At 42.1% G+C, this 19,291-nt stretch overlaps 1 long non-coding RNA gene across 2 annotated transcripts in view; it reads left to right on the plus strand.

Moving 5' to 3' along the window:
- The window catches only part of LOC109281595 (uncharacterized), a 90,280-nt gene extending 83,240 nt beyond the window's left edge, over positions 1–7,040 (plus strand). For both annotated transcript variants that reach the window (XR_002088261.2, XR_002088262.2), the window contains one exon: positions 5,941–7,040. This is a non-coding gene — a long non-coding RNA (uncharacterized LOC109281595). The remainder of the gene's footprint in view (positions 1–5,940) is intronic.
- Positions 7,041–19,291: the final 12,251 nt, after the last annotated feature.

The raw sequence follows: 19,291 nt of genomic DNA on the forward strand, positions 1-19,291 counted from the left end.
TCACTTAAAAAAATCATAACAATGAAGAAGGTAGCTTCTTGGCTTTTAAACATCCTGGCCATTGAAGTCAATTTAGAGGGTGAAGATGTGGCTGTTACTGATTTTACCTGACATGAAATCAATATAGGCAGTCAGAAACTAAATTCTGGTTTCTTTATATTATGACCTAAATGTTAATAGAAGTTTCCTTCAAGACATTCACTGGTTGTTATGGTGACTAATATTGTTATTTTATTATCTATCCCTTCCCTCTCTGGATTAATCCAAGATGCAGGTTTACTAAATTATTTTTGCAAAAGTAAAAGCATATGTGGGAAAATTGTTTCAACAGCTTCAAATTGCAGTCATAGTAATCAAGGAATATTCTTGAAGAATTACATTTAAAGGTTATGGGATAATTATCCATGATATTCCTGGTGTGTACTTTTTAAATGCATGCAAACATACACACAGGCCACATATTTATGCCCTGAGGTAAGAGAACAGAAATGGCTTTTTTTCCACCAATAAAAGGAAAGAAAAAAAGGGGGGGGAGGGGTAGTTTAGCTTTAAAAATCCTCTGTTCTGTGGTCCTGTGATCTTTGAATCCTGTAGAAGTGTGTGACTGTAGGTATTGGAACAGGTGATAACACTTTTGTACTCTTGGGCAGTAGGAGATTATTTAATTTTGACCTATGTCCATCATAGTGTCCTGTGTATGGAAATTGGAGGCATGTTTTTGTTAGATATTTTCATAGATTCATAGATGTTAGGGTCAGAAGGGACCTCACTAGGTCATTGAGTCTGACCCCCTGCCCTAGGCAGGAAAGAGTGCTAGGTGCTTGTCCAGTCTCCTCTTGAAGACCCCCAGGGTAGGGGAGAGCACCACCTCCCTTGGAAGCCCATTCTAGATTCTGGCAAACTTTACTGTGAAGAAGTTCTTTCTAATGTACAACCTAAATCTGCTCCGTCAATTTGTGGCCATTGTTCCTAGTTACTCCAGGGGGTGCCCTAGTAAATAGAGCATCTATTTCCTGCTGCCCTCTCCTGATGAATTTATAGGCAGCCACAAAATCATATCTCAGCCTTCTCTTGTGAAGGCTGAAGAGATCTATGTCCCTCAGCCTCTCCTCGTAGGGCCTTGCCTGCAGGCCTCTGACTGTACGAGTGGCCCTCCTCTGAACCCTCTCAAGATTCTCTGCATCCCTCTTGAAGAGCGGCATCCAAAACTGGATGCAATACTCCAACTGCGGCCTGACCAGTGCTGCATAGAGGGGAAGCATCACCTCCCTGGACCTGTTTGTCATGCATGTGCTAATGCATGATAAAGTGTGGTTAGCCTTGTTGATCAGTTTGTCACATTGATGACTCATGTTCATCTTGGAGTCAACTATGATTCCAAGATCCTTTTCCACTGCTGCGCTGCTGAGAAGGTCATCCCCCAGCCTGTAGTAGCCTTGGGAGCTATTTTCCTTATTTTGACCCTTATGTGAGGTGAATTCCATGTAGCCCACCTTCCAGTACCATCTTGCTTGCTCTCAAGCCAGTTAGCTTGAGCACATGACCTAGGGTCAGTCAGTGTGGAACAGTCCTCATAGGCTGTTCCTCATAGGTACAGTGACTGTCTGGGAGAATGGGAAATCTGGGACTCTCCCCTCCCAAGCCAGTGGTGCTGCTGCAGGCAGAGATAGGGTGGGGTGGGATGGTGTGTCGGACAGGCAGGCAGGCAGCAATGGTGCTTGCCTGGTGTGTTGTGCCACTCCATGCCACTCTGCCTCCCAGTGGGACTGTACCCTGCACCCCTGTGTTTCCAGGATGTTCATTTTAATTTTCAGCAGCTGACTGGGGCTGGCCTCTGAAATTTGGGACTGTCCCTGCTAAACAGGCACATATGGTCCCCCTACTCATAAGCAGTCCTCATAGGTAGGCTTCAGCCTGAGGTCACATTACAAAGTCCCACTTTGGGTGACCATTACCTGGAAAAACCACACTTGCAATGGAATCAACATGGATTTCCAAAATAGGAGTTGCATGGGACATGCTTTTTACATAATGTCTTCAGTTGTTCTGGGGTGAACAGCGGCAGGGCCTCTGATGCTTTGTGGAATCTGTCTATAAACGTTTTTTATGAATTTTGATTGAAGTTATGAAGTTGTTACAAAGTTATTGTATCATTAACTGTCTCAGTGGAAGTGGAATGAACCATTGACTACTAGGGTTATAGCACATCTCTGTCAAATTAGGGATAATAGTTGGTTATTAAACCTGAATGCTCATCTATTCAGGTGGAAATAGTAGGGAGCCAGTATATTGACTGAAGCATCCAGAAAGTAGTTTTCCCAGCCTGTCTGCAGGAAGCGGTTGAATGCTGGCCTTTAAAAACTACAGAAGTTGTGTGGGTCAAAAGGGCACAAAGGTGCTACCCAAGAAGTACTGGTGCAGGAGGGAGGGAAAGACAAATATATTTTTATAGCTGGGATAAGAGGGAAGGAGGAGTATGTTTCAATGGAGGGACCAATCAATGCCAGAGCATGCTGGCTTGAGCTGAGAGAGAAACAGGGAGGAATCCTAGGTGGGGAGAGAGGCTGGTCACTCTGGCTTTACAGATTTCATGTAAGCTTCATGTATCCTCCTAACTGAAGGATCCTAAATTCTGTATTCTGACTGATAAATGAATGTTATCTTGCTCTGTAAGGGCTGTCCTTGACATGCTATAAATACGAATGATTGTCTTGCTTTCTAAAAGGGTCTATACTTATTTGAACCCTTTGGAGACCAATTTTTCTGAAGCCAGAGAACCCATCCTCTGAGTAGAGAAGATCTGATACTCAAATTGGGAAGGAGGTGGAAGCCAAGGTCCAAGCCATAAAAAGAGTCATGTTTCCAGACAGACTGTTTAAAAGTTGAGGGTATATCCTGAAAGTCTTTAACCAGGTCATATGAGGCTTTCAAAACTTCTTTAAAATAGCCAACAGCTAAGTCAAATCCATGTTTTAATTCTTTTGTGCATGCTTTTGTGAAATCCCCAGAGCAAGAAGAGTTTTAAAACTGGACTTTAACATAACCTAAGCATCCAAATTGAATGTGGTTATATCAGTCCAGTTGCTGCTCATTTGCATGCCAAACTCTGTTGCTGTAACAGCAATCCCAAAAGGGACAGAGCTTGTGTGTATATGTATAACTGTAGCTTTCTCATGTGATTTTTTTTTACAGTCTTCCCTCATAAATGTTATATCATCATGACATTTCTACTAACAATTATAGAACGCTTTCGTTTTTCACAGCTTTTAATATTGGTGATGGACATTTCTCCATCTCTCAAGTTTATTTAATATTAACAAGGAATTTGTTTTTTTCTTTTTAACTGTTAAACAGAATAGCCAATTCTAAACAATTGAAATTCCAAGAGTATTCATATCTAAGGCAATAACAGTTCCTATATGATGAATCATATAATCATATAACTTCAAATCATTGCGCATATGGCAAGCAGTTTGGAAAAAAATATACTAAGCTGACAATTTATTAAGCATTGTAGGGCATTATCCATACTATATCTCCATCACTTCATTTTATACTACTACATCAGTACTGGCTAGAATGATAGACAGGGTACAGAAATAAGAATATAAGAAGGACCATGCTGGGTCCACCTAACAAAGTATGCTATTACTGACAGTGACAGCAGTAGACAATTTAGAGGGAAAGTATATGAACAGGGCATATGAAAAGTGACCCATCCCTTGCCATACCTTCTCTTGCATCCACCATCATTGGTTTAAGGATGTCAGAGGGTATATCCTTGACTGTTCTGTTTAATATTTATTAATGGACCTATCATGAATTTATCTACCCTCTTTTGAACCTGGCTATATCTGTCTCTACAACCTACAGCGTTCCACAAGTTAATTATTCATAAAAAGTACTTTTGGTTTTAAACCTGTCTTGTGCTAATTTCAGTAGGTGTCCCCTAGTTCTAGTATTCTGGGATTTGGTGGACAAATTACTGGGTTTGGCATATGAGGATAACCCCCTCATGTAATCACCAGACCAATAGTTTGATTTGAAAAATGAGAAGTAGATATTCCTTAGTCATCATCTCCTGTGAGACTGATTGATTATTCTCTTGGCTTCTAGAATATCTTCTCTTCATATAGTTTTGTTGTTCTATTTCCCTCTTATTTTTTCAGGCAGTGCCAGTTGAATATGAAATTTGGTTTTCTTATTCAGCATTGCATGTTTGTTTATTCGGAAGCAACCAGTTGCATTCACACCTCAGTGCAGAGACTTTGCCATCTTCTCTGTTGTTTTTCTGCTGCTTAGTTTTTTCCCCCAAAGGCTTATAATGAAGTATTTCAGCCATAGCTACTGCTTCCTTCCACTCTACCAAAATGCCTTGTTGCATCACATATATTGATATAGATTTAATGCACAAGGGAAAGTCTTCTTTTGCCAAAAGTTTGGTAGTAATAGCTGCTAATTAAGATACATGCCATTTCATTATTTATCCCAGGACATATTTCTTTTGTGTATTCTGTCATATTTTCCCGCATCAAGGCACTTTCTGGATAAAGCATCTGTTTTCCCACTAGATTTCACTTTGAAGTTAAAGTCAGTTTTTTCTGCAATCCACCAGTATTTTGTGGTGATCAGTTGTGGTGAGATGAATACAAAGGTTAACTGGTTGTTGATGTAAACTGTGAAGGATTGTGTACGATAAAGGTAGTTATTAAATTTCTCAGCTATAGCCGATTTCAAAGCTAGCAAATTTTCTTCTGGATGGATCTTAGTTCTTGACCCATAACTAACAACTCTTAGCCCACGTACAGATGTTCAAAAAGTCTGAAGAGGAATTGATCTAAGTTATGCGGTTTTCTCTAAGTGGATTAATTTAGATGGAGAGTGAACAGCATATAAGTTCATCCTTTGGGAGGTGGGGCAAGAGATGTGCTTCTGCAAGCCTCCCAGCATGTCCTGCAGGCTCCCTTAGCTGCTGAAGACTGTTGAGTGCAGCCGAGCACCCTGGGCACCCCTGATTGGCTTCTGGGCATGGGCAAGCACACCCCCAACCCCTCATGATGTCAATGTGGACCCTCCCCCACACCCCAGCCTTAGGCTTCCAGAAGGGCCCTGAAGCAAGTGCCCTTCTTCATGAAATGCATGTGCTTCTGCCTGGCTGTGCATGGCACCCCACTGCCTATGCCCAACAGAGAGATCCAAGAGCTATGGCATGTCCTGCTTGTCATCCTGTGTGAGAGTGTGGGACATCACACTCATCCATCTGGACATCATCTGGCAGCTAGTCACCAGGGGATGCAGCCTTTTGCCCCTGTGCCAGCAGTCAACTATCCCATGCAGGGCCATTTACTGTACCCTATGCCTGCCAAGCATCCTGATTGGGCCACTGACTTCCATGTGGCTGGCAAGGACAAGGCCACCCATGGATGCCAGTGTGCTCTGGCATCACCTTCAGACTGTTGAGCACTGGTTCTGGGCCCATGTCATGAGCAGTGACTGGTGGGAACAGATAGTCCTGAACACCTAAATGCTGATCAGGACTTTCTGCCTGCACCAGACCAGCTTCATGGACATTGCCACCCAGGTGGCCCTCCACATAGTTTGCCAGGAGGTTAGTATGTGGCCACCCCTCATTCTGGGGAAGCAGGTGGTCATCAACATCATGAAGCTAGCCACCCCCCAGCAGTCTCTGCTATGGCACCAATCAGTTCAGCGTGGAATGTCCATGATTGGAGAGGCTGTGTGGGAGATGTGCCTAGTCATTCAGAACATCCTGGCCATCTGCTTCATCCACCTCATCAACACCTTGCTGCTAGCTTCCACCACATGGGCTTCCCCTACTTTGTGGGGGCCATGGAGGGAACCCACACACCCATCTTCTTCTCACCGTAAGGTACCTGGGCATTTATAAACCACAAAGACTATTTCTTTGTCATCCCACAGGGTATCATCGACAACCAGGGCTGCTTCACCTGCAACTTTGCCAGCTGGGTGGGCAGTGCCCATGATGCCAGCATCTTCCACAACTTCCCACTTACCCAGATGATGAAGAATGGCTACTATGCTTCAAGAGTCTCTAGTATCATCATTGGTGCCATCATTGTCCCTCCTGTGATGGCCAGAGCCAGAGGGATTAATAAGCAATAAATATGTGCTTCTTGGAGGCATTTGGTATTTTTGCCTAATATAAAGCTTGTAAGTTTGTAACCTGCAAATGTAATGTGTCTGTCATAAGTTTAACCAAAATGATAAAAACTCACTGTTCGTGGAACTGACTGGGCCCCAAAAGCGAAGCTGTAGCTGCAAGATTAGCTGACCTAACAGTTTTTGCTCAGGGTTCAGCCTTGATGATGAAAACTGGATCCAACCACCTGGCACACCCAACACATTCCAGGAAAGCATGTCTCAAGAAGCATATTCAGAAAAACCTAAAAGGGTTGGGTTTAGTAATGTTAATTTCAAACCTAAAAATGCTGCATTGTAATTTGTTTATTGGATAAACCTGAGTCTGGGTAGTAATCTTTTACAATAATATTTAAAACTTTTCAATCCCATAGGGTAACAGCTATAGGGCAACATTTGAGTGGCTCTAAAGCCAAGAGATTAGCATAAGGCTAGGTATAAAAAGCGCATGTGTCAGGTGACCAGCAGGAAGGAGAGAACCGAACGGTCATTGCTGTTCCAAGCCCAGACTCCGGACTCCTGGTGTGAGTGAGGATCGGATTCTGATCAAGGGATTCTGATCTTCCCTAGTAATCCCTCCGACAGCGTCGATCGGGGATGCCTGACTTCTCTGGAATCACTTGGCGTGCACCTGGCATCAAGGGACTATCGATAAATTGCCAACCCATGTCTGTCTACCTGTTGTTTTGAACAGCCCAGTGGCTGATACCCTCGCAGTGCCCAGTTTACCTGCGACAGATTGATCCATCTATCTGTTGTTATTTACTATTAGCTTTTTAATTCTGCATTATCTGCTTGTCGCATTTATCTTTCTGTTAATTGTTGTGTGTGTAAGCTATAATAAATTTGCCTTTGCTTCACTCCCAACTCTGCCTCCTCAATCCTGAACCAAACAGCCCAGTGGCTGATACAGTTGCAGCACTCAGTCAGCCTGCAACTAAACTGATACACTCTCAGTGCCCAGCTGACCTGTGACACCCTTCCCTCATCATCAGGGACCCATCTTACCCCCACCTGCCCTGGCTCATGAAGCCCTACATGGGCAGCTGGACCACTGAAAGGAGCACTTAAACTACTGCCTGAATGGGTGTCACATGACTGTGAAGTGTACCTTTAGCCACTCTGAAGTGCACTGGCAGGCTCTCAGCATGTGCCTCAAGGTGGAGGAGAACATGCTGCACCTTGTCACCACCACATGCATCCTCCACAACATCTGCAAGACCAATGGGGAGATTTTCTGCAAAACTTGGGCAGAGGAGATGCAGATTGTGCACTGAGCATGCATGGTGCAGGGATGCTGGAGACAACAAGCCCAACCCAGATGTTGGGGGCACTGGTCCTGCACAACAGCAGGGAGTTTGGATCTGCGAAGCCCTGGCTGACTACCTTTTCACCCTTGGGAACAAGGAGGACTCCTTGGATAAGCAGGGCCAGAGGGCTTTGAATCACTGAGTGTCCATGCCCTGGCACGGGCTCCTCCAGTCTTGCATCCTAGGCAGCACTGCCCACAACCCAGGCTGCTTGGACTCCATTCCCATCCCCTTCTTCCCCTGAGAAACACACACTGGGCGTAAGGGAATGTGGTCTGATGTGTGAGGGAGAGATGTGCCTCAGTTTACAGCATTGCAGTTGCCAACATTTCTTGTTTTTAATAAAGAAAACCTGTTGAACATCGCTTGTGTCTCAACCTGGTCCCTCTTCCCATTGACACAAACTGCTGTTGGGGGTTGGTCAGAAAGCCTCTCCCACCACTTCTGACCCAGGGGGCTATGGGCTTTTTATGGGAGGCAGTGCTGGTACCAGTCAAGGGTGTTATAAGTGGCTGCAAAGCAATCCAGGATCCAGTTTATAAACTCCTTCTCCTGTTGCTGGGACTTTGTCAGTTCCACAAAGGTGCAGGTTGTCTCCTCAAGACAGCAGGTGGCCATCTTGAGTTCCTGTTCTTGCACCTCAGCAACCTGAGTTTAGGCATCCAGCCTGAGAGTGCCCCCCTTCCATGCCTGGAATCTCTTCTCACTCTGGTTTGCAGCCCATGGTGCCAGGAGTTAGCTGTGTGCTCAGTGCTCAGAGGCAGTGACCAAGGCCTACAGCATCTCCTCCTTGCTTCTTCAATGCCTTCTATGGACATCCCTCATGTGCTGTGTGGCTCCCCATCCTTGAGCTGGCATCGCATTCTCTGTGTGCTGTCCTCCCTCACACAGGTGGTGTTTTTGTAGTTTGGCAGGGGAGACACAGAGCCTTTGCATGAAGTTAAAATTTTGCTTATAACATTTGAATCGATGGGCGAAGAGTACAGAAGTTCAATGTACTGGTCCAACCTAAATAGATCTTAATTGAGTGTACCTCACAGCAGGTTCATCTTAGACTGCTTGTGCCATTTTAAGACTGGTCTATGTGTACCCAACTTCTGTATGATTATGGTTTTAGAACCATTTATGTTCACTTAGAGTGTACTAAGTACAATGTCTGTACGTGCCCTTAGTTAATCTTATTGATGTTGGTTCAAGACTGAATCTAGTCCCTGAATTATTTCTGTTGTAGTTCACAAGAGCTTCCACTTTTGCTACACCAACATGAGAAATATGCATTTTCACACTATTAATGAAACAAAATGCTTGTGCTTAATAGAAGGTCAATAGAAGGAGTAATGTTTGACTATTATATCAACAGAAGTAATCAGGAATTTTCTGATGATTTCTGCTTAAATGATTTCTTGTCAGATAATGCTAAATCATAACAACTGAACATTTGTTGTGGGAAAATAGCTTTTTTGAGAAAAGTTTTGTCAGGAAATATTTCTCAGCTCCAGGGACCTCTTTATGGCCAAAGATGAAGTGACTTGCTTCAAAATAACCAATGGTGTAGTGGGTAGGGAAATAACCTAGGATGGAGGAGACAAATTTTCAAGTCCCTGTTTTGTGTCATTAGAACTAGAGACTTCAACTTCAGCCACCAACATCCTATGTGAATACCCTTGCCATTGGCTATCCTACCTATGGGGTAGATCTTTCTCAAACTGTCTTGTTACAACTGTTTTACTTTGTATAAATTAAATATTTATTGAAGTTCAAGTCTCTGCTACACTCTTCAACATCCTAGGTGGGCACTATTATCTCTTCTTTATACAGTTTCCTTTACTTGTCTTCTGAAACAGTGGTTACAAAAATTGCCTATACATACAAGTAGAACATACTCTTTTCTGGGGTTGTCTTCTCGTTTCCTCCTGTAAGTATTAGTGTGTTTAATATGTTCTAAACACTTGCTGTAATATACTTATGGCTTGTATACCTTTTGATTAATTAATAACATCAATACTGGTTTTAGTTCCTTTATTCATCAGTGAGTCAACCTTTGAGGTTTCTTTTCCATTGGGAGAAGGTACTATTTAACTGGCTTATGTTCATACCATCACTCAATATGAGTGATTGTATGAAATGTTGCTGCCTTAGCATGGTTTTGTTCCCTACCTTCTGTTTCTTTATCCTTCACTTACAAAAGTATGTAACTTCTCAGGTAAGATCTAATATGCAGCCTGAATCTCTCTTGAATGACATCTTATCACTGTCTGAATGCTGTCATTCTTGATCATGTCAGGAGTGAAGGGAGGAACATGTTCAGTACAAAAACAGATTCATATCCTAGGTCAGTCAATGTCTTGTGAGGCAAACAATTTTTTTTTGCCTTAAATCAAATGCTCAGATTAAAAAAAAAAAATCCTGACTCTTCAGGCTATTATGCTGCTATTAATAGCTGCAGGTAAAGTTCAGTTGCATCTTTTATCTGATAATAGGACCTCAAGATTCTCCTCGGTTTTGGCAAGCTCTGATCAGTTTTTCCCTTCAAGTTGCTCCTGAGGCTATCTTGGGCAGCCTCCCCTGATTACTGCTTCCATTATCCCTGTCCCCATGCGTCCTTTGTGAATCCCACATTCAATTTGATAAGCCAAACTATTTAGGCTTCATCTGTCCTTTTGTAGAAAGTTGCCAATCAGTTCTGTTGTTTTGAAGTCCTTCTTCTAAAGTGGTTCTGTTTGATGGAGTGGGAAAGTGACAGATTTTGCACAGCAGCTTGGCTATTAATTCCCTTCCTGCTTTCCTAAAAGGATATTTCAAGCAACTTTAATTTTTTACTAGATTTTTTTCTGTCTTGCCTCTACTTTAGTTGTCTTGCTTTAGTCATCTTTTGCTAGAATATTGAGCAGTAGAATCTTATCCTTTAATTCCAGCAGTGTCGGCAACCCCAGATCTTCCAATTCTTCTAGCTGTTCCTCTTCAAATTGCCTCCTATATATTTGATTAAAGGTAGACGGCTTTTGCTGTAATTTCCTGTGATTTATCACAGATTTTTTCCTAAATGCTTATCCTTGAGCTGCTGTTAAATTTCACCTACCTCCATGTGAAGGTCCAACGACTCTTTCCAGTGATAGTGCTTGCAGACTGCTAAGGGCCAGATCCAGGTTTTGAGCTCACCAGGTTTTGAGCCCACCAGAAACTGAAGTCTTGAGAGTGGCTGTGGGTGAGATACTCCCTAAGCAACTTCATTGTTGCGTTTTCACGTTTGGTACATGGTGGCAGGAGCTCAGGAACATCCCTGCGGGGATACATCACGGACTGGGTGTAGATGTATCCTTAGGAAATTCCAGAAAACTCAGAGGCACCTAAAGACAGCTAATAAGAAATGTTAACCACTTTTCTCCAGAGCTTATATGCTTGATGGTACATTAGGCACTTCCATTTTAATTTAGATCCAGAAACAATTTACAGGTATGTCCAGATAGATTTGCCTCAGACAGATCAGATCACTGCAATTCAGGCTCTTATACCTAGGTCAGCAAATTTTACTCATTCAGATCAGGTACCCTTCTTCTGGGGATAAGAGCTTAATGAGATGCTGCTGGTAATGCCTTATAGCATTTTGTCTAATAGCTTAGTGGCTAAATCACTCACTTAGAGAGTGGGAGGCCTGAGCTCTACTCAACCCGAGAGGTTTGAAATGCACATCTTCCATTTTCTAGGAAGATGCTCTACCACCAGGCTATAGAATAGCTGCTGTGAGAAACTCCTCTACTCCTTCTCTTGAAGCTGACCCACCGTAAACAGGAATAGAAGAGTAATGGAAATATGCCCCTTGCAGAAATTCAATCAGAGGCATGATGGTATTGGGCTGTATCCTGCCTGGGATGGCCACTCCTCCCAGTCTGCCCCCTCTTCAGTGGAGCATTGGGGCAGACACACGTGGCCAGAACCCTGCAGCTGGGCCCAGTGACACAACCACTCCCTACCACTGGAGTGGCTAGCCAGGGCCAGGCAACCCTTCACCCCTAACAATATAAACCCTTCACCCAGAAGAGGAAGTGCCTGGGCAACAAGGTTCAACCTTGTGCTTTGGCTGCTGTGCTCTTGGTTTGTGTCTCTACTGGCTCTCTGATGGATTCTCTGGGTCCCTGACCTGGCTTACCCAGGTCAGGGACCATGGAACGTGAGCTGGCCTGAGCCTTTGGCTCCCTGACCTGACTGTGGTATGATCTCCTGGATTCCTGACCTGGCTAGCCTGCTGACCCAGTGCTGTGCTTAAACATCTGGATCTCTGCTCGGTTCCCCTACACTTGGACTCTGCATGCTTTCCTTGGATCTTGGCTGCTTCTCCTGGAGCATTTAAATTGGAGGGTGGGAGACAGGTGCTCTGGCCCCTGGGTTGTTCTGGAGGGACTCTAAGCAATGTGCTAGCAATGTGCAGTAGGTTTTGGCTCCAGTTCTAAAACAGTCCCTGGTCTAGGAGAGTAAAATTTGGTAAGCTAGGCAAGAGAGTCTGAATTATAATGATCTGATCTCTCTGAAAGGCAAATCTTTGTAGAAGTACCTGTAAATTATTTCAGGCAAAGTGGCAGGGACAAAAGCACTTGGAAGTACCTAAATGACACTTGGGTATAATCTCTTTACTTAAATTCCAAAGAGCTCTGTAGAGTTACTCTCCTTTAGTAGACACAGATTTAATATGTGCTTAAATTCATCCAACACCTTTATTTTGGACTGCAAAAGTCATTTCTTTGCATTTACTTAGAGTCTTGAAGTAACCATCCCTTCAGTCACCTTTGATCTCCTTAACAGACCTTCACATCTTCAAGGGACCAGGTTCAGGTAACCATAACCCTGGCATTCCCTTACAAGTGCTGCAATGTCAACATTACGGGGAGAAAAACCCGAAGTAATCAGTGTGCCACATCTCTCATCAGGCAAGGGAATTAAAGACGTCCCTGTTGTGGCTTTAACTGTATTAAGGATTGCACAATCTATACAGGCTGGATTTAATAATTTTTTACCAAAAAAAGCTGATTTGATATCTTAGCAATATAACCACCATGAACATAAAACAAACTGACTACTGTCAACCCCTGATAACATCCAATAAAAAAAGACTCTGCTGTTTAGCAGAGTTGACAACAACAGGAATTACACACCAGGTGGTGACGTGATGAAGTGGTTCACAAGATGATGGCAAACAATAGAAGACAAGAATGCCTCCAGTGTCCATAAAACGTGCTTATTTTTGTTGTGATCACTTCATGAAGGGTGGTGTCCTGGCTCTAAATTTGGAAGGTCTAAAACATATTCCCTGCTCTTTTTGTATTCTTTTGTGCACTTATGTAGTGTCCAATTGTGATATTAATATACTTAATTTCTTATGTTGATATGGTAACCTATAACAATAGTGTACTAATTAATTGGAGGGAGGAGAAGCTATATCATTATATGGAAAAGATGGGAGCCTCCTTAACTTCTCACATGTAAGCCCCATCCATTAGCTGACCCTTTTAAAAATGTGTTTTTTAAGAGTTTCACAAGTTCACTTTAGAGGTCACTTCACCTGGTAAGAATTCATGCACACTTTGTTAATTTTAACAATAAGATAAATAGGCAAGCCACATTCAGGTTCCCATTATACTTTAAATTTCTAAGCTCTGAGTAAAACCTGAGAAGCCTATATTAGAATTATAAAAGATACTTACGGTTCTTTTACTGTTGTGTATGTTATGTTTTCATATACTTCTTCAACAAGGCAAAATTATTGTCTCCTAACTTATACAGTCTTGGCACAGCATTCAGTATTTGTGACATTATATTTTAAATTTAACCCGGCAGAGATAATTTAAGCTGTTGATTTTAAGTGGTTAGTGACAATGTCCAGAGTGACAATAAATTGAGGGTTTTTTTGCATTATTATGTATGGGGGTTAACCACTGATGATAAAAGTTGTGATATTAGGCAGAGTGATATTACCTGGGTTTGACTGTGTATTGAAAGTCCCCAAACTAATATTCGTTGAACTCAGTTGAAAATGTTTATTGTTTTAATGAGATTTCCATCAAACCTAAATTGGTATTAAATGCAATAAAAAAATTATTGCTGGGGAGGAGGGGCATACGTATTTAGCCTTTTCTGACTATTGACATATTGTGAGTTCATTATAACTGTCATAAGGACAACATTTTGAGGCAAAAATACAATTTTTCAATTTGATATATTGTTTTTTAGATATGCATCCCCCAAAAAGAGTGCCATTAAGATCACTATATTTCTTTAATGTTTTCCAGTTACTAAGGACTAAGGGACAAATGTTGTGAAGACATTTGATTAGCTAGCCAAAGCATTACTCCAAGCCATTTTCTGTAATGTGGATGAGGAAAAACTACAAACCTTTTCTGGGCCTGATATATAATTAACTTTGGTCTAGCACCATTCCCAGATGTTTGATGGCAATGCCATAAGGGGCAACAGACAATAAGCTCAAGATACAAGCAAGACAAGCTCCTTTTATATATTGAATAAATGTAGTTTAAATTTAGAGAGAGGAAAAAAAGAAATAGAGCCATGCATTAAGAAATATACCTTATTTTTTCCTCTCTATTGGGTGCATCTACACAGCTTTATTGTGGAGTTGACTAATTAGCTCTGCAGTAAAGTGGTCACCATCTACATGTGCTGGTATTAGGGTACAGTAAATTAATCAACTCCTCCATAAGATAGTATTGTTGGGGTGTAGACAGCGACAGGGGCTGGCTGGGGCACAAGGGTGCTAAAGTGTAGGGGCTGCCTGCTGCTTAGCCCTGCACTTTAGCACCCTTGTGCCCCAACCAGCTCTTCTACTGCCCAATGTCACCACCCAGATCCTGGGGCTGACCTCTTATGCCCCCTGCCAGCCCAGGGCTGCTCTGCCTCAGCTCAAACTGCTGTAGCCCTGGGTGCATGTATAGATGTTGTGCCTGGGAGCAGCTGACTGGTGCAAACTGTGCCAGAGTTTATTTTGTTGCCTTAATAGCATGTGTCAATGCACACAAGGGGTACAAATATTTACAGACAAGAAACATTATCATCTCCTCTACACTCAGTATATTGCTGTAGAAAGAGGGGGATTAAATTAGAGTGATGTAAGGCTACTTTACTTCAGATTGAGAATGTCCACAAGGGTGTTTAATGTACTTTATGGTATACACAATTTACTTCACACAATTAGGTGATTCACCTTAACTTTCCAGAGTGTCCTGTATTGAAAAAACTCTGAGAAGTGATGGCTGGCTCACCTGTCTGATGGAGGACAGTCCAGTGAATAAGGCTTATCAGTAGCAGTCAGATGACTGGGCTCTACTCCCCCCTCTTCCACAGCTTTTGTGTGATCTCATTTAATTAGGTAATCTTTTTGAACCTAAGATCTCTAAGTGAGAGACATATGCATGCCTACTTCATACTAGATATGCTGCTAGGAGAAAATTAACTAATGTCTATAAAATGTTATCTCTAGATAGGAAGCACTATAGATGTGATAAGTATTATTGTTCTAATAATTTAATTTTTAATGGTAATCTCTTTTTAGAGGTAAAGTAAAATGTATCTTTTTTCGAGTTTCTGCAGTAATAATGAGAAACTAAGAAAAGGGGTCCATATTTAGTCCCCCTTTCAGAATACTTTCTTCTGAAAATTAGTTTGGCAGCTGAAATTTGTCTGTCTTTACAGGTGCTGTAGAGCAATTTAGTGTACATGATTGACATTTCTCTCAGGCTGTCATTTCAGTGAGAGTCTGCAGATTTCAGAAGTCTTTTGTAGTTCCAGTGTCAAGGTCATAGAGTTTTCTTAACTGACATGTGAAGAAATCTGACACACACAAAATCAACAGAATCATTATCCTTGATGCCCACCAGGCATTAGTTGCTGAGCATATTTTTGCATTGCTGACAATTGCTTCATTTTGAGGTACTGGATAAAGGGCTTCTCTTCAAAAGGTTGTGCTGTTATTGTTTTAATTCCCAGTCTGGCCTGATTATAGATGAATCTTCTTTCTCCCTCCAGTGGCGTGTTAGGCTTCCTTGTTTATGTTGAAAAGCAAACCATGTTAGTTCTGCATAGCTTGGAAGCTCTCATGTATATCCTTTGCCTTGGCTGAGTGATCAGGTCTAGCCTCTCCTTCATCTCTTCATCTGTCTCACCGCCATTCAGCAGAAAATTTACCTTCTAGGCTGTTGCTTCATTCATTAATTATCAAAGCTAATGAATGATGGTTCTTTCTAGGAGATGTGTGGTACTTCTTCAGTACAGTCAGAGTGACCCATAATTAACCTGGGTGATTTCAATTACAGTGCCATTCATTGAGCTAGTTCTAGTGAGCTGGTTCAACTCTAATAAAGATTATAATAAAGGAGCATTAAAGATTCAGTAAAGATCTCTTCTTTAGGGCTTCCAGAAGAAAATAACAATATACTTTTCTCACTGATAACATGTTAACCTGATAGCTGACTTGCTTGTTCTTTAAACTGAGAATTAACTTCCTGAAAGCGCACTGTGTACCTTGTCAGATTTATAGTCTTAGCCTTAGTAGCCTAAAAACCATCTCTTGAAAACACAGTTAATCCAGCAGTAATCCTCCAAAGTGTTAGTTTTGGAATGCCTCAATAGGGCACTTCTGTTGTACAAATTAATACCCTAAAGCCAAGGCTATATTTTATGAGATAAGAGCATTGACTTGTGACAAGTATAGGTTTTGCCTGCTATCTAGAATGTTTAGTGGATGATATGCCTGTCTCCTGGTATGTACATACATTTATTGAATAAATCATTAGGGCCCAGATTCTGTAGTCCTTACTTATACTAAACAATTACTCACTAGTCTTGAATGGGATTATTTATAGAGCAGCATGAGTAAGGGTTATAGGATTTGTCTCTATATTCTTATTGTATGATCAGCAGAGTGCATAATTATGTATGTTCTATAATGATCTAACTTAAAATAGATATTTTGCACTCTGTTAGTTCTGTGTCCTGTCATAATATCTTATTTTGTTTGGTTGCAAATGCTATAGTATTTTCAATATGGAGAGAGTGGTGATAGTTGCATTTGTTCTTGAGTTAAAACTATGCTTGGTATTTAATGTGATACAGTGGAAATCTCTTTCTTGGCACAGACCCCAGTAAAAAGAAAAATCTGCCAGTTACAGCAGTTGTCCCAATTAGCAGGGGTCTCGAAGGGTACATTTGTTGGGAGATGTTTACATTTATTTCATTTTGCAGTAAGAAAAATAAGTAGAACACAAAACATTAACCCATCATAAACACAATAGTAAACTGAAATTAAAAAAATGAAATAAGAAAAATTCCATTTGACTTTAAGGCCTTGCACTGAACAGTGTGTATATGTTTGGCTCCATGTTTAGTTGCCATAATAAAACATAGGAACTGCATAAAGTTGGAAATATGACAACAAGAGTATTATTCACTATTTGTTAAATGCCAAAGTGCTTTGTAATGAATAAAAAAACAAAAAAATGGGGCAAACTTGAAGTGCCTATGCCAGGTTTTATTTAGCTGCCATGGCATACACAGAATAATAAACAGGCTATACAACAAGGCTGAGAGGAATGAATAGTTATAAGGCACTCACCTGCAAAGCTGGAGGAAATCTGAACTAACATCTTTTAAGTACACTGCTCTAGCGATGAAGCTACAGCTCAGACATTATCCATACCCTTTTTTGGTGTTCATTTTGAAGCTGGCCCTCTTAGAAGCCAGAGAGCAAGCCAGATGGTGTGTGACTCAGTAGGCACATCTATATTTGCTATTAATGCACCATAAGCTTACTGCACAATAAAATAATGCACAGTAAGTTATCCCCAGGAGCGTGTCTAAATGCGTCTAAATTTGCTCCTGCCAGGAGCAGTTCAGTGAAGGGCTATTTCTGCCCTGCCCTGCCCTGCCCTGCCTCTCTACAGCAGCCAGGGGGAGCGCCAGGCTCCCCCAGGTGCTAGTCCTGGTCTGGCAGGGGGCATCTGAGTCAGGTCTGGGCTCTGGAGAGCAAGGAGAGCTGTCTGCTCCCCAGTAGCAGTTTCCCAGCCCCACAGTCCAATCTGCCAATCTGTGTTTTATCTACCATCTGCTGATTGAGGTGCAGGTCTAGGAAAAAGCTGCTGGGGGAGAGGACAGCTTCTCAGCCTGGGCTCCAATCTGTCAGTTGGACTGTGGGACTGGGAAACAGCTACCCAGGGGATCCGGGAAACAGCTGCCTGGGCCAACCAGGAGCAATTTGCTCCTTATCAGCTGTCTACACATGTGCTACTGTGCAGTAGCTAATGCATGGTTAATCTACTACCTGTATCTAGTAGCCAACCACCACAGTAGACTAAACTACTGTGCAGTAAATGCTGTATATGTGTAGATAGTGATGCTTTGCACAGTAGATTTAGTCTACTGCTCAGTAATGTATCTTGTGTAGATGCATCCATGAGGTGGCTGCTGGAAGGCAGGAGGCCCTGGATACTAGCCTGGGCCCTTTCTCCCAGTGAGGCAAAAACTTCCCCTTACACTGTCCTTCATCCATTTTTCCCCCAATGACTTTAAGAAATGCAAGGGACAGTTAATCATCTTCTCTCCACTTTGCACTTGTTCTTTTCCTCCTATCTTCACAGGTATCAGGAATACTTTTTAAGTTTTTCAAATCATTATATAAAAAAGTAAAACATATTAAAAAAAAAGTCAAAATCAATCAGTTACAAGCACAGAACCCCACATGGGGATAGGCATGAAGACAAACAACCAAAGAAGAACAATTCAATAAAGTGACAATACCCTGCTCCACAGTGCATAGGACCCCCTCAACAACCTAGAGGGGTGCCAACTGGTCCACATTTTGTTTTAGGCAAAGTGCCCAAATTCAAAGGTCAGATCTGTCTGAATGAGGAACCAAAAGAGGTGGAGGGCATCATCAGAGCCAGACCTGGTAAGCTAGCTCTGGTGACTCTTCAGTGTCACCATCTTAGCTTGGTCCAGGAGGAAGTTATTCAGGCAGGAGGGAGTTAGCCAGGCCTGGTACAGGATTGAAAATAAGTATGCCAACTTGCTGAAGTTCAAGTCCACTACAACAAAGAGGGTGTCAAGGGCAGTGAAGATTGACTGCAGCCAGGGGCAGTGAAAGAAGGCATGGTAGAGGGTCTCCTCCACTTCCTCCTTGCAAAAGGGGCACTGACAACACAAGGAGTTCTGGAGAGAGACCTTGATTAATTCCTGACCTTTGGCATGGTGTTTACCACTTGTGCTGAGAAGTGAGTAGCTTGGATTTGAATCTTTTTTGAGCAAGGGTGGCTTGGAACCTGGCTCTGTGGGTTCCCTAGTGATTTCTCTAGCCATTTAGTTATTAGGGATATAACATGGGAGGGCAGCACTTGTTCTCTTCCGTTTTCTTTTTGGGACTTACACTCATGTATGCACCTACATGTGCAAGCCTACAGGTCCAGGATAGAGTAGCTCCCTGCATATAGGTGTCAAAACTGCCATATAGTTACCTACAATACTGCTACTTACATGACCACAGGGAACTATCTTATCACCCCAGGTGTGAATGAAATGCTGATGGAACCTTATATCATAAAATCTGTGATGCCATTGATAGATAGACTACTAGTGACAAATGTCAGATACGCAAGAGCCAACTCTCATACCTGTGTTGACTACAAGTGAATACAACACCACATATGCCATCCTGTCACCCATAGTTCAGAGAGATTTGGAGGAAAACTGGGTGGTGGCTTTATGAGCTAGCTTGGGAATAACATTCCATGAGTTAGGAGAAATAT

The sequence above is a fragment of the Alligator mississippiensis genome, chromosome 2, assembly GCF_030867095.1.
Source record: "Alligator mississippiensis isolate rAllMis1 chromosome 2, rAllMis1, whole genome shotgun sequence".
Lineage (NCBI taxonomy): Eukaryota > Metazoa > Chordata > Crocodylia > Alligatoridae > Alligator > Alligator mississippiensis.